At 34.8% G+C, this 23,742-nt stretch overlaps 1 protein-coding gene across 1 annotated transcript in view; it reads right to left on the bottom strand.

The window, feature by feature from the left end:
• Oatp30B (Organic anion transporting polypeptide 30B) overlaps window positions 1–23,742 on the bottom strand; it is a 492,924-nt gene that overhangs the window by 262,558 nt on the left and 206,624 nt on the right. Inside the window, exon 2 of the mRNA XM_069822443.1 lies at window positions 22,456–22,505. The gene's annotated coding sequence lies outside the window, so the exon portion shown is untranslated. The remainder of the gene's footprint in view (window positions 1–22,455; window positions 22,506–23,742) is intronic.

Below are 23,742 nucleotides of genomic sequence, written 5' to 3'. Positions count from 1 at the left end.
AATTGTAATTATAATTGTAATTGTATTCTTAATATTGTAGTTGTAATCCCCTGGTAGAGGGGAAGAGAAGGCCTAATGGCCTTATCTCTACCAGGTTAAACAAATAAATAAACAAATAAATAAATAAATAAATAAATAAATAAATAAATAAATAAATAAATAAATAAATAAATAAATGTGTAAATACTCGGTGGCAGTGGTAACTAATTACATTCAATAATGAGAATTAATAATAAACATAATTAATAATAATTACAATTAATAATAATAGTAATAATACATAAAAACAATGGCATAGTAAAATTAACAAGGAGCATCCTAAATTAAAAGAAGCACGATCACTTAAAATAACAAAAAAATAGCAATGAATAAAATGTGAGAAAGAGAAAAACAATAAAAGCTTCATATAGCGTGGCTTTCACAATGCGAATTTCTTTTCCCGTAACACGATCGTTGTGTATTCAAGCAGAACAATTATACACAATCCATTTAAAATTGCCACTTACAGACTTAAGGTGATGTGCTACTGAAAATAGTTGAATTTTGCAAATTTTATCATTTTTTTTTTATTTTCGGGCTAAAAACATACGGTTTCATGAAAATTTAATCTCAACATCTTAATTATAAGTATACTTTTATATAATTGGTAGAAGTTGTGCTAAAGTACGAGTTATCTGTAACCAAATCTTTAAAATTTAATTATCATACGAAAATAATTTTCTACGTTTTCAACGACAAGAATTCGGAATATGTATGATAAGACTTTCTTGTGTTAAATTCTAAAGTACCTGGTTTACATGTTTCGACCTTTTATGGGTCATCCTCAGAACTGGTCGTTGTTGGTCTTGGCGCCTCTTGTTTTCTTTCCTGTGAGGGTGTGTTCGTGTGATTTAATGTAGAGTCAAAGAGTGTGTGTGTTCTGAAACTGAGTTGTGTGTTGAGAATTTCGTTGGGGTGTTTTTTTTTGTGTCTATATATTTCGTATTGTTCTAGTGTGTTTAGTTTCTGGCTTTTTGGTTGGATGTGTAGTATTTCCATGTCTGTGTTGCTGTCTCTTTGGATGTGGTTAGCATTTGTGATGTGTTCTGCATATGTGGAGGTGTTTTGTAATTTTGTTATGGCTGTGATGTGTTCTTTGTAACGTGTTTGAAATGATCTGCCTGTCTGTCCTATGTAGAAGTTGTTGCAGGTATGCAGTTCTTAGAATTTAACACATGAAAATCTTATCATACATATTCCGAAGTGATACAGTGTTAAAGGTTGTGTAATCAAGATGTATAGACAAAATTCACTTTATTTCTCAGTGGTTAAAGATAGAGTGATGAAACTTGACATACTTATTCATTAATATCTCTGTTGTGAAATAATAATAATGATAATTTATTTATTGATATTTGTGTGCTGGATAACAGCCGTAGGCCAATTGAAGTCCAGCACATTAGTACAACACAAATAATAAATACATTAAGATATTATAAAAATAATAAGATTAAGATGACGAACTTGATGTGAATTGAAACAAAAACTATAATACCAGGTGACAAGTAGTTGAATTAATAAAAAAACATAATATAATTATCAAAATTTACATATTATTTAATATAAGACAAATAGTCACTTCCATACATTAAATGGATCAAAATTACAACCATGCATATTGATATTTTTTTATACATCTAGAGACCGGAGAAAGAGATTTAAAATTTATAATATAGAAAATCTTGTGAACTGTAAATTATTTTTTAGGAATACGAAAGCTGACTTTTTTTTATAGATTCACAGATAGTGTCACCCTTGATGACCTTACAAAAGAATATGTAATCAAGATCATATCGTCTAGCATGTAGAGTACGACATTGGAAGTATTCATTAATTATTTCATAGTTAAAATCAGAGGAAGTTGATGAAAAACTATATGTACATAAGGATACAAATGTTCTTTGAATATTTTACAATTTAGCCGAATCAGTTGTTGTAAGGGAATTCCAATCTATGGATGCATATTCAAGTTTCGATCATATTAATGTACAGCATAATATTAACAGGGAGTGTGGTGTAGAAGAAGAAAAGTTATTGACCTTATTAATCCTAGCATTCTTAAGGAATGATTGTAAATGTAATAAACATGGTTATGGAAATATAATTTAGAGTCAAGTAAAACGCCAAGTCTCGAATGTAAATTTTTCTGTTTATTTATTACATTGTTTAGAAAGCAGTTAAATTTTAAAGAAGCACATAGTTTTACGAGTAAATGAAATGACCAAAGTTTTGGTTTCATTGATTTTCATCCCATTGTCAACAGACCACTTCACAAATGAGTTGATATGATCTAGAAGAAATAGACAATCAGCCGGACTTTTTATTTTACGAAAGATTTTAACGTCATCAGCGAATAATAGCCAGTCAGAACTTATTCTTTTACAAAATAAATCATCAATAGAAATAGATGTGGTCCCAATATTGATCCTTGTGGAACTCTACATATTTCATAATAATAATAATAATAATAATAATAATAATAATAATAATAATAATAATAATAATAATAATAATAATAATAGTATTATTATTATTATTATTAGTATTATTATTACTTACAAATGGCTTTTAAGGAACCCGAAGGTTCATTGCCGCCCTCACATAAGCCCGCCATTGGTCCCTATTCTGAGCAAGATTAATCCAGTCTCTATCATCATACCCCATCTCCCTCAAATCCATTTTAATATTATCCTCCCATCTACGTCTCGGCCTCCCTAAAGGTCTTTTTCCCTCCGGTCTCCCAACTAACACTCTATATGCATTTCTGGATTCGCCCATACGTGCTACATGCCCTGCCCATCTCAAACGTCTGGATTTTAAGTTCCTAATAATGTCAGGTGAAGAATACAATGTGTGCAGTTCTGTGTTGTGTAACTTTCTCCATTCTTCTGTAACTTCATCCCGCTTAGCCCCAAATATTTTCCTAAGCACCTTATTATTATTATTATTATTATTATTATTATTATTATTATTATTATTATTATTACTTACTTACTTACAAATGGCTTTTAAGGAACCCGAAGGTTCATTGCCGCCCTCACATAAGCCCGCCATTGGTCCCTATTCTGAGCAAGATTAATCCAGTCTCTATCATCATACCCCATCTCCCTCAAATCCATTTTAATATTATCCTCCCATCTACGTCTCGGCCTCCCTAAAGGTCTTTTTCCCTCCGGTCTCCCAACTAACACTCTATATGCATTTCTGGATTCGCCCATACGTGCTACATGCCTTGCCCATCTCAAACGTCTGGATTTTAAGTTCCTAATAATGTCAGGTGAAGAATACAATGTGTGCAGTTCTGTGTTGTGTAACTTTCTCCATTCTTCTGTAACTTCATCCCGCTTAGCCCCAAATATTTTCCTAAGCACATTATTATTATTATTATTATTATTATTACTTACTTACAAATGGCTTTTAAGGAACCCGAAGGTTCGTTGCCGCCCTCACATAAGCCCGCCATTGGTCCCTATTCTGAGCAAGATTAATCCAGTCTCTATCATCATACCCCACCTCCCTCAAATCCATTTTAATATTATCCTCCCATCTACGTCTCGGCCTCCCTAAAGGTCTTTTTCCCTCCGGTCTCCCAACTAACACTCTATATGCATTTCTGGATTCGCCCATACGTGCTACATGCCCTGCCCATCTCAAACGTCTGGATTTTAAGTTCCTAATAATGTCAGGTGAAGAATACAATGTGTGCAGTTCTGTGTTGTGTAACTTTCTCCATTCTTCTGTAACTTCATCCCGCTTAGCCCCAAATATTTTCCTAAGCACCTTATTATTATTATTATTATTATTATTATTATTATTATTATTATTATTTCAGACTTTTGCAATGTTTATATACATTTTAAAATAAGCCCTTGAGTATAAAATATAATTTATTAATCATTAAGTATTCGCGGAGCCCTTAGGACTTGGAGTTACGCGGAACACACTTTGTGAAATGCTGTCCTAGTGCAATTAATGTATGTAAGGACGTTTAATACCACAAAATCAATCCATCATACATTTTACACTTCAGTCCGTATCGCAGTGAAGCCAACTGGCAGCAGAATAGCTCTGTTATATCACAATGTTCTGTGTGTCACCGCACTCTTCATTTGTGAGGTAAATATTTGTGGTTTCACTTCCATTCAAGTATTTGGTGAAAGGCATTGATACGCCGCCATCCTGTTACGTAACGTGATTGCCGGTGAGTTACTTTCTCTGCATAGCTGCCCTCCGCGCATGTAACAATTCTGCTGAATAGCAACTCTAATCACAATGAGTGGGCGTCAATGTTATAACAACCCATGCCGGCATAAATATTTCCTTCCTCGGTGTTTCTTTCGTCACAAAAACCTGAACCAGCATAATACAGCATGGAGTATTTACCATCGAATAAGAAATAAAACCACTTAGCAACTTCTGTTTCTTATTATATTATTATTACTAGCCGTACCCGTGCGCTCCGCTGCACCAGTTAGGAATAAATATAAAGTAATTACATAATTAAAATAGGACGTTTGATCCAGGGAACATTCGTGTTTGATAGAAGGATAAATCGTTTATTATGTTACTTAATTTAAATTGCATCCAAATAATTAAAATGCGATCATTTTGGTCCAGAGAGCAATCATTTGGTGCAATGACAATTCCTTTAACATGTTTCTTAATTTTTATTACATGCAACCATAGTTTAATGAAGATTGACATCATTTAGATTTAATGTGTATATTTTATTTTACTTGTTATAGGTTTCCATTGAATTATGGTAATAACTTAATTTTAACCCTTGTTTTCTACGTATTCAGTAAATGCCGCTTGGTCCACTATGGTTGTGAACCCTTCAAATAACTTTATTATATTATATTATATTATATTATATTATATTATATTATGTTATTTTATATTATATTATATCATATCAGAAGTTACTGTAATAACATTATAGCATTATGTCCATCTAGAGAAACTACACTTTCCAATGGTGAAATAATAATTAATTATACAAATCGGATAATTAACTTCCAATATTACTTCATACAAACACAGAAACATTCTCTGTAGGCTATCTTTCATAGCTTTCGATTGTTGTTGTCCAAGGCCCCTTATAGACGAAGTCATTTGTTTTTTAATTCATTACACGGCCTCAGATGGCAGTTATTTTAATTTTAAAATTCATTTATCTCATTAAATATCAGTCCTATCAAAATTGTTCATGGAATAAAACTTATCGCAAATTATTTTTAAAGAAACTTTTGTTATGTAACATTTTTCACAAAAATCAATAATAAGCGAGATATTTAGATTTATTTAATTCAGGCCCCCTTATAACCCCCCCCCTTTTAAATCATGTATTTTGAATGCCATAAAGCCCAAAATCTAAGTTACAACGAACTTAATTTATATTCCAATTTTCATCGAAATCCGTTCATCCATTATCGCGTGAAAACGTAACAAACATACAGACAGACAGACAGACAGACAGACAGACAGACAGACAGAGAAACAAAAATTTCAAAAAAGCGATTTTCGGTTTCAGGGGGGAGTTAATTATACATATTAGGACCAATTATTTTTGGAAAATCGAAAATTACCAGAAAAATTTCGGCTACAGATTTATTATTAGTATAGATTATTTTCATATCAGACATTTCTTTACCAATATATATACCGAACATAATTTCCTCAATATCTGGCTCCTGTGCTTGTTATGTACAAACCCCCGTTGTGACTCTTGGACAACGGGTACGCAAGTTTGACGACAGACATTATAAAAAGATTAATAATGATGACGACGATGATGGTGGCAAGGCAAACCCAAATACTGAACCACCGCCACCGCCACCATCCGCCACCACCACCACCAGTAGTGTCAGTAGTAGTAGTAGTAGCAGCAGCAGCAGCAGCAGCAGCAGCAGCAGTATACTGGGTGTTCAGTTCGAAGTGTGTCATGGCTCGCTGTATGCCGTCACGTAACTAGTCGATGAGCCTAGAGAATTAAATCTTCTACACTTCCGCAGAGGTGTATTACTTAACTGCCAGAGAAGTTGCCCTAGCAAGTACGGCGTTCATTCAGAAGAGTACTTACCGATACGTAAGGTAACGCCGGTAGTGGCAGGAATGTGAACTGTTTCGAAACACGTACTGAGGTGAGTTTTTTTTCTTACTGTCGGGATATGTGGAGAGGGTTAAGACGATTACTTACGTATTTGTTGACATTAACTTCGACGGTCAACATGGACACGGAGCATTTGATTTGTATTGTGGAATGTTGCCGTACGCAACCGATGATAACAAATACCCTGCGTACGACTTGCCGGCGCAAAACACAGTTCGAAAGAGGTTATGGTAGCACACAGACCGTACAGACCGCCATCTGTTGCTACGACGTTCAAGTTATACCGTACACGTTCTCAAGTTCAGATTGAACGCCTTGATTGATAGGCAACTTCTCTGACACAAAAGGTGAAACTCGCTTCAAATCGCTGACTCATCAACAGTGACGTCATGACACACTTTGAAATGAACACCCAGTAGTGTCAGTAGTAACAATAGAGTCAATAGCAATCTTAGTAGTAGCAGTAATAATAGTATCGATAGTAGTTGTAGCATTAATAGTAAGTCGATAGCAATAATAGCAGTAGTACCGTTATTAATAATACTAGTTACAGTAGTTCTAATATCAATAGTATTAGTCGTAGTAGTACCGACAATAATAATAACAGTATCGGTAGCAATAAATTAGTAGTAGCAGTAGTAGTACTAACACAGTCTACTATATACAGTCGCGAAGCTTGAGGTGTTTTTTTGCAAATCTCGTGATAAAGCGCTCCAAGCGGTTAGCAACTAGAAACAATAGACTGTCCATGGTCGACTTTGGACTGTGTCGTATTTCTATCGAGTGCTAGCTCGTTGCGTATTTCACATTGATGCTTGTGAAATGTTCGTTATTGGTTGTAATGAAAATGTTAATGGCTAAAATACAATAATTGGAATAATAATATGGGACAAGGAGGAGACGTTTGTAGTGCTATAAATTGTAGCAACAGTAAGAGAAAGAGGCCAGAGTTATCCTTTGTCCGATTTCCGAAAGATTCAGAAAGGTTCCTGGGTTTCCACAGGAATGCTGTGCAGAAACAAAACTCTTAATTTTGAAGTTCTTTGTGACTGTTAGAATACATTATATCCTTAAATTTCACAATGAAATGTTTCAGTCTAACCGAAAGGGCATTAGATACCGGTTAAAGTTCTGTCACTTAGGCTGCTAAATTTCCAGAGAAATGAAGGTTAGGTCTACTTTTTTTTTTTTCAGAGGATATATTTTTAATTGTAGCTATTAATTTTGTTATTATTTTTATGTGTTATTTTACTAAAGACGTAGAAAAATTAAGTTTGTTTTACTGAAATTTATTGATCACGTTTTATTTTCAATTCTGTGGGATTATTATTGCTTAGGCCTATTTTTTTCAAAGGATATGTTTTTAATTATAGCTGTTAATTTTGTTGTTATTTTTATTTGTTGCTTTACTAGAGACGTAAAAATAGTCTGTTACAATAAAATTTATTGATCACGTTTTATTTCCAATTCTGGTGTGATTATTATTGCTTAACCTCATCCCACTTTGTTAACTACGTAAGCCTACACTACAAGTACCGGTACGCTTAAGTTACTCCATTAATTCATATTTCCATTATTATTGTTGTAAAGGGAAATGCAAATTAATATTTATTGGTTTCAATTCATAGTTAATTATCGCTATAATCTTGAGTGAGTGAAGCTATTATAGTAAATTTCAGTTCGTTTTGCACAAACAAAAATTATATTACTTATTTCTTGCAAGTATCTTCGAGTTTATGGTGGAATTTAATATACTTCATTAAAATAATAAATTAACTTCATGCATTTAATATTTCAATAATGGAAGGAAGGTGTTAATTTTTCAAAAAGAACACGACAACGAAAGTGTAACATATTTTGTTGTCTGCTAGGAGAGAGATCTGCGATGATGAGGCGATAGTAGCGATCCTAGTGGTGGGCAACTACCCATGTTTGCATTTTTACTACATATTGAGCTTCGCGACTATATATAGTAGACTGTGGTAGTAATCTAGTAGTCGTAGTAGTAGTAATAATTTAGTAGTAGCAACAGTAATAGTAATAGTAGTACAAAAAAGTAAATCCATAACGCTACAGCCCATGAAGGGCAAAGATCGACCAGCCGGCTGCTGGGCTCACGTCTACACGCCGAAGCAGAGGTGGACGATCATCCAACCAGAGTGGAGGTATCGTGTGGTTAGCACGATGATCCCCCCAGTCGTTATAGCTGCTTCGCGAAACCGGATTTTCGCTACCTATCGCAGCTTCCCAAGTGCATCACGATGCTGGGTGGGCACCAGTCCCATACACTGGCCGAAATTTCATGGCAAAATTTTTCCCCCCATGAGGACGAGGACTCGAACCAGCGCGCATTCCGTAACGCGAGTCCTAGGCAGGATGCCTTAGACCACGATGCCACGGCGAAGGACAGTAATAGTAGTAGTCGTAGTAGTAGCAGTAACAGTAGTATCAGTATTAGTAGTACCGGTAGTAATACAGACGTGGACAAATTATTAGCAAAATTGAAGACTTTTACAATATATTTTTACAAAATATGATTCTTCAATTTAGACTACAGTTGACATTTTTGCGTATTTCCAAATTATTAGCAAAATTGAAGATATGTATTGCATATTTTTAGAAAATTTAACTCTTCAATTTGGACTACATTGGATATTTTTGCATATTTACAAATTATTAGCAAAACTGAAGATTTTTAATATATATTTTTACAAAATATGATTCTTCAATTTAGACTACAGTTGACATTTTTGCGTATTTCCAAATTATTAGCAAAATTGAAGATATGTATTGTATATTTTTAGAAAATTTAACTCTTCAATTTGGACTACATTGGATATTTTTGCATATTTACAAATTATTAGCAAAACTGAAGATTTTTATTATATATTTTTACAAAATTCGATTCTTCAACTTGGAATACAGTTGACATTTTGGATATTTTCAAATTATTAGCAAAACTGAAGATTTTTATTATATATTTTTACAAAATTCGATTCTTCAATTTGGAATACAGTTGACATTTTGGATATTTTCAAATTATTAGCAAAACTGGAGATTTTTATTTTATAGTTTTACAAAATTTGACTCTTCAATTTAGACTGTAGTTGACATTTTTGCTAATTTATAAATTATTAGCAAAATTGAAGATTTTTATTATATATTTTTACAAAATTTAACTCTTCAATTTAAACTAAAGATGACATTTTTGCATATTTCTGTCTATTGTAATGATAGAAATATGCAAAATTATCAACAGTAATCTAAATTAAAAAGTCAAATTTTGTGAACAGAATTATCACAAAAATCGTCAATTTTGTTAATAATTTGTCCACGTCTGTAGTAGCAACGGTAAGTAGTAATAATGTGATTAGTAGAAGCAGTAATAGCAATAGTAGTCATATTAGTAGTAGTAGTAGTAATAGTAGTAGTAATAGTAGTACCCAGTAGTAATAGTAGTAGTAGTACTAGTAGTAGTAATATTAGTAGTAGTAGTAATAGTAGTAGTAATATTAGTAGTATTAGTAGTAATAGTAGTAGTACCCAGTAGTAATATTAGTAGTAGTAATAATAGTAGTAGTAATAGTAATATTAGTAGTAGTAATAGTAATAGTAGTAATAGTAATAGTAGTAGTAGTACTAGTAGTAATAATAGTAGTAGTACTAGTAGTAATAGTAGTAGTACTAGTAGTAGTAGTAATAGTAACTTAAGAGTAGTACTAGTAGTAGTAGTAATAGTAATATTAGTAGTAGTAGTAACAGTAGTGGTAATATTAGTAGTAGTAGTACTAGTAGTAGTAATATTAGTAGTATTAGTAGTAATAGTAGTAGTAGTACCCAGTAGTAATATTAGTAGTAGTAATAGTAGGAGTAGTAGTAGTAATATTAGTAGTAGTAATAGTAGTAGTAGTAATATTAGTAGTAGTAATAGCAGTAGTAGTAGTAGTAGTAGTAGTAGTAGTAGTAGTAGTAGTAGTAGTAGTGAAAGCTCTATTTTTTCTGGCAGATTTAAGATTGTAAGGCCTTCTCTTCCATTCACCACAAAGCTTAGAATCAGCCGCGATATCTTGAATCTTATACCTTGGTTGCCATTTAGTCATGACGGAGAGAAAAATATGAATGTTTGAGATATGGTTGAGAACGTATTTCAGAATATGTTGAAAACAAACTTAACGGGTCGTTTTAACAAGGAGAAATCATGGTGATGACTGCTAAACACAAGCTGGAACACGTGGGTAGAACGGGACACGCATACGGAGCTGTGGTCACAGAAACGTGAAGGACAAGGACAAGGGTCACTGCGAAGAACGTGACGTACATGAGGGAATATTATGGCAGAATTCAGAGACACCACAAGGGAGCTGTAGTCGATTGTATTACACGCAATGTATTGTGGGAACCTTTTGAACAATATGTAATATAACTAGACGAATTTGCATAAAGATGATGATGATGATGATGATGATGGATGATGATGATGATGATGATGATGATAATAATAATAATAATAATAATAATAATAATAATAATAATAATAATAATAATAATAATAATAACACAAATATGAATTGTCACTGATTTTTTACGATTAGGAGCCTATTTCATAAAAGCTAACAGTCCTGTAATATCAGTGTTTGACTTGTTATCTTTACTAGTTTTACAGGATTGTTGTTTAGTCAACTGTCCGAAGACAGGCCTGAACCTGATATTAACAAGGCATACTTATTAGGCAACTAGGCCAGGAGATAATGGACTAGGGTGGCCAGTTCCTTTTCCCCTCCATTGCATACATCGCCGACTAGCTACATATTACACTAATCAGACTTCAGATGCATACAAACAATTGTTCTTCCTCCGACACATATCGTCAAGTGAGAATTTTTTTTATTGGATTATTTTACGACGCTGTATCAACATCTAGGTTATTTAGCGTCTGAATGATATGAAGGTGATAATGCCGGTGAAATGAGTCCGGGGTCCACCACCGAAAGTTACCCAGCATTTGCTCGTATTGGGTTGAGGGAAAACCCCGGAAAAAACCTCAACCAGGTAACTTGCCCCGACCGGGATTCGAACCCGGGCCACCTAGTTTCGCAGCCAGACGCGCTGACCGTGTCAAGTGAGATGTACTGCCTGATAATAGATGTACATATCAGCCAGAACTCAATCGTATTTCATAAAACTAATGTTGTACGTTACAAGTAACAAGTTGCATCTGCTAATATTACAAGTATTTTCAGCTTAGTGTACAAGTGTCCTGTTTCATAAATATAGTTTATTATAAAACAATCTCCTGAATTTATAGTTTACTGAAATGACAAGGTAAACAAAAATAAAATAAAGGGAATAATACCTTAGCATTTAAGTATACATACAATAAATGTTGAAGGAAAAAATACTAAATTAATATGAAATAAGAGATAAAAATATTTAAGTGTTATCTCTAAAAATTATTATATGAGTGCTTTTTTTAATATATATGAGAAAATTAATTTTGGCATTACAAGTGAACCCATTCTTTGCATGCAGTAAAATACGGTATAGGTTACTCTTTAAATTACCTCAGTACATCTCTATCTGACTGATGAGCCAACATTATACAGTGTGTTTCAGAAGTACAGATTATTTTAGAGATGATTGGTTGTGTCTAGGCAATCATTGTAAGTAAAAGAATACGAGGTACGCAAAGCGTATTTTCGGCACTACGCAATGCCAAATTGCTGCTTTTCACCTGGAAATTAGGCAGACGGCAAAACACTTAGAAGTCTACTTTGTTTACACTGGTTTTCCACCTTTTGTAGACGTGGTGGTTTACAGTTTAGCACCCAACTACTCATTTCATGTTGTGTTATTCATCTGAACGGACTTGCTTTTCCTTAATTAACTACCGTCAAAGATTTGTATGTTCTCACGCCATTTCATTTTTAATTGTGGGGACACATGAAGACTTGGCAGGTGTTGAACCCAAGTCGTAAGGTATAGAATGTTACAATTTAAAGAGATATTCATCAGGGCTACCCTAATCTCTCATAAACATTTCAAATGAATAGCTTTAAGGGTTGATGAGATTCCAGAACAAAATATGGTATACTGTATTTTATAGAACATTTAGACAACACTTCCTTGTTACCTTAAAAGAATCTAAAAAATAACTAATAAATTTCACGTAGAATATTTTAGGTTTAAACCCGAGTCTTTACGACATACCTGCACAAACAGCGCTCAACGAGCGCGCGCGCTCCTTCGGAGCGGGAGAGCTGTGTTTACCGCTCGCCGAAACGGAGAGGAAGATACGTCAGAATGACATAGACTTGCTATAGGTAGAGGAGAGGGAAACGACCACTCAGCTATCTAGTGGAGTGCAGTGTGTAGGCCTATTCTCAGTAACTGTTTCACGTTGCTTACCTACTGCTACAGTACAGTATGGAGGAATCTAAAAGACGGAATATAACATTTAACATTTAACGATTTACAGCTCGAACTTATTGACCTTCAATGCGACCTAAGGGCTCAAGATCGTTTGAATAATAGTACTAGCCTGGTTGAGTTTTACAAGACTAAACATTAGCAATAATATCTACGACTACACAGGCTGGCTGTGAAAATGATTGCTATGTTTGGCTCAACATTTATACTTGTGAGCAACTGTTTTCTATAATCAACTTTAATAAAGGCAGACATCGAACATCTGTAACTGATGTTTCATTACGATCAGTAGGCTACTGTTCTTTTCAGCTGCCAACAGCATAAAACCTCGTTTTGATGTACTTATTTACTTACTAATTACTTACTTACTTACTTACTTACTTACTTACTGGCTTTTAAGGAACCCGGAGGTTCATTGCCGCCCTCACATAAGCCCGCCATAGGTCCCTATCCTGAGCAAAATTAATCCATTCTCTATCATCATATCCCACCTCCCTCAAATCCATTTTAATATTATCTTCCCATCTACGTCTCGGCCTTCCTAAAGGTCTTTTTCCCTCCGGCCTCCCAACTAACACTCTATATACATTTCTGGATTCGCCCATACGTGCTACATGCCCTGCCCATCTCAAACGTCTGGATTTAATGTTCCTAATTATGTCAGGTGAAGAATACAATGCGTGCAGTTCTGTGTTGTGTAACTTTCTCCATTTTCCTGTAACTTCATCCCTTTTAGCCCCAAATATTTTCCTAAGCACCTTATTCTCAAACACCCTTAATCTCTGTTCTTCTCTCAAAGTGAGAGTCCAAGTTTCACAACCATACAGAACAACCGGTAATATAACTGTTTTAGATAAATAAAAATATAACAAAACGATATTGTATATTTAAGTACCGTAACTATAGAGTTTCTATTATTTCTGTAAAATAAATATTTCTTTTTTAATTAATAATAGTCCAAGATAGGTTTGCAAACACTGAACGGGAATTCATTCCATGAACACTCGTAATAGTACTTCCTTTTGTGTATATTTTGAACGAGATCACCCCTTCTTCCAGTCCACCCTTATACAGAGCGCAGCTAATATCTGCATTCCGCTTATGAGCTGTGAGCCGGCTCGGAGACGCAAACCTTGTGCAGGCCTGCTTTAGGATATAAAAATGATGCACTATGGCAGCCGTTGTGTTATCGGAGCAACGTTTGCTAAAACCTCATTATTCTTGTATGCATGAAGCCTGCTAAGTTTTACTGTAATTACATATTCCTTAACAACAGCGTTCTAATTAACGTTGCGAGCTACTTTTTGTGCACATTTTACAAGCCACAGCTTCAATTCGTTTCGTTTCAGTGAGCAGCATTAACAGAACAAATATAATTTTCTGGGAATACAAAAATGATGCAAAATGTAGAAACGAAGCACTCGGTACAACATGGAGCTCATGAAGTTGCATGAGAACATGTCATAGATTTAAAATAATAAATAAAACAGAACTTTCCCCAAAAGTGAAAGTAATTTCAAAATAATATTAGGCCTACACACCAGAAAATGTTCAAATAATAATCGTTGCTTATGTCCTAAAATTCTTATACATGAACAGGTGAAATATTTGGGTATTATAATGGACCGAAACTTACGTTGGAAAAAACTTATACATTATCTTCGCCCGAAATTAAGGAAATTAATGTACAGGGTGATTCAGAATAATCGTGCAAAAAATTAAACACGAAATAGGAGATGCTTTATTGAACATTTTGAGGTAGGAAACTTGAGGTCTACGAAGTCAGATTAAGGAAATACGTCTAGCGCTATCGCTTAGCGCAGTGATGTCGAAGCAAGAGCATTTTTCTGACTTTGACGTCGTGCGCGGGCAGCAAGCGCTAAGTATGGAAAGAGGAAGGGTTGTGTACATGAATAAGCAACCTGTTGGATTAAGAAAACAGTGATGCACAAACTTCAAACGGAACGTGAAATTTTATGTCGTTATTTTTATATGGCTTCTTTCTGTTTAATATTATCTATATTGTCTGTAAAACAAAAGTACTAACACTGATGTCTTAATATCGCACTTGTGTTTTAAATCTTAATAACATAATAGAGAGTTAAGAAGGAATATTCACTTAAATTCCATAGTAGTATAATATTATACTGTATTAAGTGGATTCATAAAGAAAGTGATATTCCAAAGAAAGAGATTGAGTAGGTATGACATGATAAGTTGGAATTTATATCGATGGTATCTTTAGCCTTACAAAAGTAATCAATAAACTAATCAAAACAATATTACAGTACAAAGCAAAGTTACCTAGGTACTGCATCTGTTTTAAGTGTAACTAATATTACATAACAAAACTCTTATCGCATTATGCTTTTAAGGTGATATTTGTGAGCAACTTCCTATCATCAGAATATTAAATTATTTTCTCGAAATCTGCTGAAGCTATAGAGCTGACATTTTTACAACACATGGGCACGTATCTTTTGCTTATGACGTAACAGTAGTTGCTTTGTTAATTCATTTCCTTACAAACAATTTCCATGCGAATATTTTCAAAATTTTCAATACACTATCTTCAGTAACACGCATATACGGTATATTAGATTTACGAAAACATTATGTAAGGCTACTAAATAAATAGGCCTATACCTGAAAATTTCAGTTTTCCATACGAAAAGTTGAGAAAATATTTCTTTTGAATAAAAAAATCAAACTTGTGAAAAATGAGCATTAAAATTAAAACTTACATTCTTATAATGCACTTATACTTCTCAGGCAAATCTAAAAATTAAAATGGATACAGTTTTAATAAGTTCTCTTCCCTTTATCTATTGAATCAGTGCTGGCCATCCCTGAATATAGCTCGACCAAGCGGCATATACCATCTCTTTCGTCTGTCTCTTTCCTTTCCGCTGTAAAGCGCTCAGGCTCTCCTGGGCTCTAAAGCGCGCACTTGCTCCTGTGGGCATCAATTGACATGCCTGGCTTAGCGTATTTCATATTATATACATTTATTATTTACATTTACTTACAATTTATTAAATACCCTACATATATTTTAAATTATTTTTATATAATTTACAAATCTGAGTTAACAACGTTCTGTACGCACTGTAATTACCTCTTGGAATGGTATGAAAGAGTCTGTAGTCATGTTTTGTAATGTGATAATTTAAATGCTATAGGCAGAACTACCTTGCGGACGATAGATCAACAAACAAAACATGATAGATTGCCAACATGTAAATAATAAATATAACAGTAAATGCAAAAATAAATGTAAATATTAAATGTTGACAGGTCTACTAAATTTTGTGGTCGTCATTTCGAGCACCTGTCGCGAGTTATGATCTCTTGAAACACGTAGCGAAATGCGATTTGTTTATTTAGCTTCAATCTTTTATTTTATTTATTTTATTGGGTTATTTTACGACGCTGTATCAACATCTAGGTTATTTAGCGTCTGAATGAAATGAAGGTGATAATGCCGGTGAAATGAGTCCGGGGTCCACCACCGAAAGTTACCCAGCATTTGCTCGTATTAGGTTGAGGGAAAACCCCGGAAAAAAACCTCAACCAGGTAACTTGCCCCGACCGGGATTCGAACCCGGGCCACCTGGTTTCGCGGCCAGACGCGCTGACCGTTACTCCACAGGTGTGGACTTTAGCTTCAATCGGTTAGTCAGTTGGAATAATAGGTTGGGGAGGTATAACAAAATTTGTTCCGTTCCCTCTGAATCAACTTAATAAAAGAATAATTAACATCTATATTACCCAACAAATCTTATATAGGCTATAAAGATTTCAAAGTTTTAGACATCAATATGAATATGTAACATTATTAACATATTATCACAAAAACAATACCAAGCACACGTTAAATTATCGTGCTTATTTTACAAGATTACCTCTGGTTGAGGTTCTGGCTGATAATAAATCTATTATCACGCAGAACATCTCATTTGACGGAATGCGTCGGAGGAAGAACAATTGTTTGTATGCCTACATCTGAAATCTGATTAGTAGGGCTAGGATTTTGATGACCTATAAATAATGAAAAAATGTCCTAAAACAATGCATTTATGACCTAAAAATCTTTAAAAAATGCCCTTAAAATGCCCTAAAATTGGTCTTACATAATTGGCTTAGTAGGAAATGAGGTTTTGTACGACTTAATATTTAGACTAGTAATTAAATTAAATTTTACATAATTTTTTCTAAGTAGTACACTTTAATTCAATTTATAAAACAGTTATATTACCGGTTGTTCTTTATGGTTGTGAAACTTGGACTCTCACTTTGAGAGAGGAACATAGGTTAAGGGTGTTTGAGAATAAGATGCTTAGGAAAATATTTGGGGCTAAGAGGATGAAGTTACAGGAGAATGGAGAAAGTTGCACAACGCAGAACTGCACGCATTGTTTTCTTCACCTGACATAATTAGGAACATTAAATCCTGACGTTTGAGATGGGCAGAGCATGTAGCACGTATGGGCGAATCCAGAAATGCTTATAGAGTGTTAGTTGGGAGGCCGGAGGGAAAAAGACCTTTAGGGAGGCCGAAACGTAGATGGGAAGATAATATTAAAATGGATTTGAGGGAGGTGGGATATGATGATAGAGAATGGATTAATCTTGCTCAGGATAGGGACCAATGGCGGGCTTATGTGAGGGCGGCAATGAACCTCCGGGCTCCTTAAAAGCAAGTAAGTAAGTACAGTTTAATTAATTATTTTACCTGATGTAGTTTCCATGTATGATCGTTCACCTCTGCTTTGGCATGTGGACATGAGGTCAACAGTCAGATGGTCGGTCTTGGCCATTCATGGGCTGTAGCACCATGGATTTACTTTACTTTTAGTTTCCATGTAGTCTACCACAAGGCCACTCTTATTCGGAATTAGCAGGTATAGAGAAGTTTATATTGAAGGGGTGGTTGGACTGATACATTGCATGTGGTGTACTACGTTAAAATGGCAATATTTGTGTGGAAAAACGATTAAAATATTATACAAAATAATGGGTATTAGTGGACAAAATATGTAAAGAAAATATCAAAGAAAATAAACATTATTTTACATTAATAATGGGGATTTATGGTCAAAATTAAATGAAAATACCTAAAAAATGACCGAATAAAACAAAAGATGCTCTTATGAGTTGAAACAGGCAAAAAATGCAAAAAAAAATACCCTAACTCAGTTTATCACATAACATATAAATACTAAAGCAGCTATGTTTCTGGCTTACTAGAAAAAAGATGCAATTTCATAAAAATCCTAGCCCTACTGATTAGTGTAACATGTAACTAGTCAGCGATGTATGCAATGGAGGGGGAAAGAAGCTGGCCACATTAGCCCATTATCTTCTGGCTTAGTTTCCTCATTGAGTTACGCCCTATTGGTGTCACTGAGGTTCCAGCAAGTCTTCAGACTGTCCACTAAACATTCAACGTACACAGATACATTGAACAAAATGATATGTTGTTTCTCTTCCTCTAATTCAGACCTGCAGAACTGTAGCTCTTGAGAGCGACTGCTTTCCTCCCCTTTCTTACCCCACCCACCTTTTCTACCTGTGCGGTCACGGCGTTCTAGTTACGCTCGGCTGCATCAACATTCATTCTCGCGGCGGAAGTCGATCATTCCCAATAGAAGTGGAGTGAGGCTGACGTCATATTTCCCCTACTTGCGAGTTCTGCAGGCCTGCTCTAATTGAAGCTATGTTTAACACAGAATCTGGTCTAAGGCATAGCTCTAATTTTTCCCAAGACTACGCAGATTTTTTTAGCAATTATCCACAACTAACATTAATGATAATTTCCTTAAAATTGAAACATTTTATGACATCAATTTGTATAGAAGTTTTCATGGTGAGTACATCGCATTTCCATACTAAGGTACGGTGAAATCTTGATTCTTACACGTGTGTGGCTTTCCATTATTTTTCAGCGAAAATTTACAACATAATTACATCGTATATAACAGCCGTCACGTTCGTTTCGAAAAGCAGTGATTTACTATTGCTTGAAAAAAAAAAGAGCGTTACTGCTACAAATTTAGTTATTTATGACCATCACACGGCTGAACAGATATGTCATTTTAAAAGCCGCCCCTGGTCCGCTAACCACAAGCTAGTGACCTTTCGATTAGGATGACGCATCTGCAGGGAAGGGTGCTGTTATTCAGGAAGGGAGAGAATACCGGTGAGCCTCTACAAACGAAGGGTTGAAAAATCTATAAAGCAGTCTCCATTGTTTCGGATGCTACACCCCCATAATTCCAAGAGTTGGAAGGACGTTGAAGTCTCTCAAAGTTACAAGAGTCTACTTGAAAATACACGTCAGGCTTCTTAAAGTTTACCAATCCGCTTTCATAGTGGAATATGAATGTAGCTTCATTGTTTCAGAATTGCAAAGAAATGTAACTAACGTAGACCAAGGTATAGGTATCTGAGCCCAGATTTTCTCTATCACGTATCATTTTTCCGCAACATGCATCGAATTTTTAGCAATGTGAATGTAGCGTTATTGAATTTAATAAGAAAAAGTGATGAAGTGAAACATGTCCTATGGCAAATATTAAAGATAGCTTACTTACTGGCTTTTAAGGAACCCGGAGGTTCTTCGCCGCTCTCACATAAGCCCGCCATCAGTCCCTATCCTGAGTAAGATTAATCCAGTCTCTATCATAACCCACCTCCCTCAAATCCATTTTAATATTATCTTCCCATCTACGTCTCGGTCTCCCCAAAAGTCCTTTTCCCCTCCGGCCTCACAACTAACACTCTATATGCATTTCTGGATTCGCCCATACGTGCTACATGCCCTGCCCATCTCAAACGTCTGGATTTAATGTTCCTAATTATGTCAGGTGAAGAATACAATGCGTGCAGTTCTGTATTGTAGGCTATAATTTTCTCCATTCTCCTGTAACTTCATCCCTCTTAGCCCCAAATATTTTCCTAAGCACCTTATTCTCAAACACTCTTAACCTATGTTCCTCTCTCAAAGTGAGAGTCCAAGTTTCGCAACCATGAAGAACAATCTGTAATATAACTGTTTTATAAATTCTAACTTTCAGATTTTTTGACAGCAGACTAGATAACAAAAGCTTCTCAACCGAATAATAACAGGCGTTTCCCAGATTAAAGATAGCTCAATTTTACAAAGACTAATAAATTGTCATAATTAACAAGGCTTTAGACCGCCTTTTTCTCTTCATGCTAATGTTGAATTTGTTGTTCTTCCTCTCGCATGAGGTTCAAAAGATGTTCTTTGTGGTCAGTGTTTTTGTTCCCAATGACTGCTTCTTGCTCTGCTGTCCCATCACAGAGAAAATATGGAAACTTAGTATACCCAGCCTGCTGACCAAGAAGCATCCACAACTCTCTCAGAACTCCACAGATCATCCAGTTATGATCTTTATATTTTATCTTTGTAAGAACCAGTTCAAGATTCTCATAAGTTTCTTTAAGGTGTACCGAATGACCAAAGGTTACGAAGCATACTTGTTGCCAATGTGCAAAAGCACTCATCACTGCCTCCAGACTTTTTTTGGAGTAATCGATAAATTAAATTAAATTATGATTTAACGACGCTCGCAACTGCAGAGGTTACATCAGCGTCGCCGGAATTTTGTCCCGCAGGAGTTCTTTTACATGCCAGTAAATCTACTGACACGAGCTTGTCACATTTAAACACACTTAAATGCCATCGACCTGGGCCGGGATTGAACCCGCAATCCACGCTATATCAACTACGCTACCGAGGCCAACGAATCGATAAAAGTCTTCATTCATCCACTTCGTAAAACTCTGTGTGACTTGAAATTGTGGTTTTCTGTTAACGTACCTACAGTAACGTATATATTATGCAAATATAGCTTTCAGGTAAAGCTCCCTGTGAAGCAGAAAACCACAATTTCAAGTCCCACAGAGTTTGTGTGCACTCTATGTGGGTTCAGGCGTCTCGTCAGCCCACTCGAGGTGTGTGGATATAAGGAGAAAAACTGAGACGGTTTCGGGTGAAGTTCCTGGGTAGCTCAGTCGGTAGAGCGCTGGTGCGTTCAGCCAGAGGTCCCTGGATCGATATCCAGGCTCGGAGCTATTTTTCCCTTGAAATTACTCAAACTTCGTCTTATTTCATAGAAAAACTGATCACAAGATCTGTGCTAAAATACGTCAGGGACTGCCGGACTTTATCACAATTCAAAATTAAATTCGAAAATTTTGTCTTAGTTAATGTTTTTAGGTATTGCTAGAAGTATTGATTTGTGTTATTTTTTTTTTAATCTAGACGAAAATTCCAACTTTCTTGTTTATGTTAGTTAATTAGTTAGGATACAATTAATTATGATTAAGTTTGTGTGACTACAACCTGTGTATATTTTTGTGTGGATTTACTTTGTTTATACTTACTTACTTACAAATGGCTTTTAAGGAACCCGAAGGTTCATTGCCGGCCTCACATAAGCCCGCCAGTGGTCCCTATCCTGTGCAAGATTAATCCAGTCTCTATCATCATACCCCAACTCCCTCAAATCCATTTTAATATTATCCTCCCATCTACGTCTCGGCCTCCCTAAAAGTCTTTTTCCCTCCGGTCTCCCAACTAACACTCTATATGCATTTCTGGATTCGCCCATACGTGCTACATGCCCTTCCCATCTCAAACGTCTGGATGTTAAGTTCCTATTTATGTCAGGTGAAGAATACAATGCGTGCAGTTCTGCGTTGTGTAACTTTCTCCATTCTCCTGTAACTTCATCCCGCTTAGCCCCAAATATTTTCCTAAGCACCTTATTCTCAAACACCCTTAACCTATGTTCCTCTCTCAGAGTGAGAGTCCAAGTTTCACAACCATATAGAAGAACCGGTAATATAACTGTTTTATAAATTCTAACTTTCAGATTTTTGGACAACAGACTGGATGATAAGAGCTTCTCAACCGAATAATAACACGCATTTCCCATATTTATTCTGTGTTTAATTTCCTCCCCAGTGTCATTTATATAAGGCCTGATGGCCTTAACTACACCAGAATGAATGAATGAATGAATAAATGAATGAATGAATGAATAAATAAATAAATAATAAATAAATAAATAAATAAGTAAGTAAATAAATAAATAACTAAATAACTAAATAGTTAAATAAATAAATAAATAAATAAATACATAAATAAATAAATAAATAAATAAATAAATAAATAAATAAATAAATAAATAAATAAATAAATAAATAAATAAGTGAGTAAGTGAGTGAGTGAGTGAATGAATGAATGAATAAATAAATAAATAAAAATAAATAAGCGGTTAAAACATGAAGGGAGTGGAGGGCAGCGAATATGTTTATAACAAGGTGAAAGAAACAAGACAGGCCTCCTCCTGCAGAGCGAACATTGGCGAATATCGAACTTCGTCATACTCAATAAACCGAACCGAACACAACGCCTGTAATGCACGACTCTAGTAGATATCAAGATTAAGAGTACAGACGATGGTAGTGCATGTATGGAGCTTGAAGCGAAAAGAAAATACTGATATTTAACTTCCATATAATTTAGTTTGCACAGCGCGTGTAAATGAAGATAGATAAAATGTAAATGCAAGCAACATTGCACACTGTATAAATGAGGAGAGATAACATTTAGATGCAAGTAAGAAATGAATTTAGCTTACGGAACAATAAAAAATTCAACGATCTCTGAATATATGGAACGACAGAGACAAAAAAGCACTACTGAACAATAAAGGAGTCTTCCTTGGAAATAACTTTCAAAGGATTAAATTACGCTAGACAAAAGCGTGTTATATATTGTTTATAGTACTATATTGTATGCAGAGTAATTTGTTACTGAAAAATTGGAAGCACTTTCTTACCTTCCTCGGTAAGTGGGTCGTTGTCTCCTTCGAAGTAGCATTAAAATGGCCTGGAAGAAATCAGAATAAACAAAATTAGTCGGCTAGTACGAACTTCTTTCAATGTGGATTAGTAGAAAGATTATGTTTAACTTAAGGGGCTTATACAGTAAGAATCGTGAAAAAAAAATTGAAAATTTTTTTATTGTCTCAAACGATAGAGTATATTTTTCTGTATAGGCTATATTTCCTAATTTTCTTATAAGCAGGTGATTTTTAGTGCAGGATGTAAATACAAGCATGTCCCAACTTTAGACTCACTTTCCCGATAATTACATTTTTCGATACAAAAACCTGATATCTCAAGAACCGTTTGTCTGATTTCATTCAAATTTTGTACACTTGTCCTTTGTAATCATCTCTAGAGGTTGGACCACAATGGTTAAATTTGAATGAAAAATGAGAAACTGAAAAAGAAACAAAAAACATTTCATGCAAATTTAAAAATCTATAAATTTAGTATGAAGTCAGGTATAATGCTCATTGAGGACCAGATTATGATCTCAGATTTAAGGAAAAAATAGTAAATGGCTATTATTTTCCCAGTTTAGTTTAGATCATGTTTTTGTATGACACAAATTAAAGCTAAAATCATGTAGAATAAGTGTGCAAAATTTTAAGAAAATACATGAAGTGGTAGTCAAGATACTTAACATTTTGTAAAAAGTGCAACCGCTACTGTATGAAACCGCTGATCAAAGGAAATAATTCTGAAACATAAACAGCGATCAAAGTAACGAAATTGGTTTAGTCGTAAATGTGGTTCGAACGCCAATCAATAAATTCCTGATCTCGTTACTATAGGCAGCATAAACGCCTTATGGTATAGGCAACTTCTCAGGCTCAGCAATACTGCGTATGGTGTATAAGCACAGGGGAAAACAAGTAGTGATAAGGATTAAATAATATTAATACTGTATATCTGCAGTGCTTGGGAAAAGTGACACAAGTCAGTTTCCACAAACCTTTTTTGATAATTTATTAACAACTTACGGAACATCTGCTCGCTTGGAAAAAAATACATTGGTATTCCTCCCATTACAATAATTCATACAGAAAAAAATCAAATCGACATAAACCATTGTAAGTTGTCAATAAATTATCAGAGAAGGTTTATGGAAACTGACTTACGTCACTTTTCCCAGGCACTACAGATATGTTCGTACAGTTAGTCAGTCAGCCACATTGTGTTACGCAAATGCAGCAAGTTTAACATATACAAGTACATTATTCGAGTTTTAACGTATA

Source organism: Periplaneta americana, chromosome 3 (assembly GCF_040183065.1).
Source record: "Periplaneta americana isolate PAMFEO1 chromosome 3, P.americana_PAMFEO1_priV1, whole genome shotgun sequence".
NCBI classification, from domain to species: Eukaryota; Metazoa; Arthropoda; class Insecta; order Blattodea; family Blattidae; genus Periplaneta; species Periplaneta americana.
Note: the sequence above shows the minus strand (reverse complement) of the source record. Positions and strands in the feature narration are given on the sequence as shown.